Raw genomic sequence first — 334 nt, forward strand, 5'->3', positions numbered from 1 at the left:
TTATTCAATTTATCTGTCAGAAGTGTAGGACATGCCTTTCAACAATTATGCAATGTGAGACGTTGCAAGGAGAAAGCCCTTGTCCCCGGCTAAATCTCTTTCTTGAAAAGGGTTCTAAATTACGCTCAACTGTGTGATGATTAATCTAATATTTGACTTCTTGCTCTTATCAGGCGCTGTGGGAGGGCAAACGTTACGTCATTTATAAGGTTATAATTATCCTCACGCTGATGTTATGAATTCTGTTTTTTGTGTGTTTTATTTACTACTAATTTCTCATTTTTTTTATTACGTTCAAAGAAAAGTACGAACAGAAATCGTAATGATAATTCTG

The sequence above is a fragment of the Penaeus monodon genome, chromosome 27 (genome assembly GCF_015228065.2).
Source record: "Penaeus monodon isolate SGIC_2016 chromosome 27, NSTDA_Pmon_1, whole genome shotgun sequence".
Classification (NCBI taxonomy): domain Eukaryota; kingdom Metazoa; phylum Arthropoda; class Malacostraca; order Decapoda; family Penaeidae; genus Penaeus; species Penaeus monodon.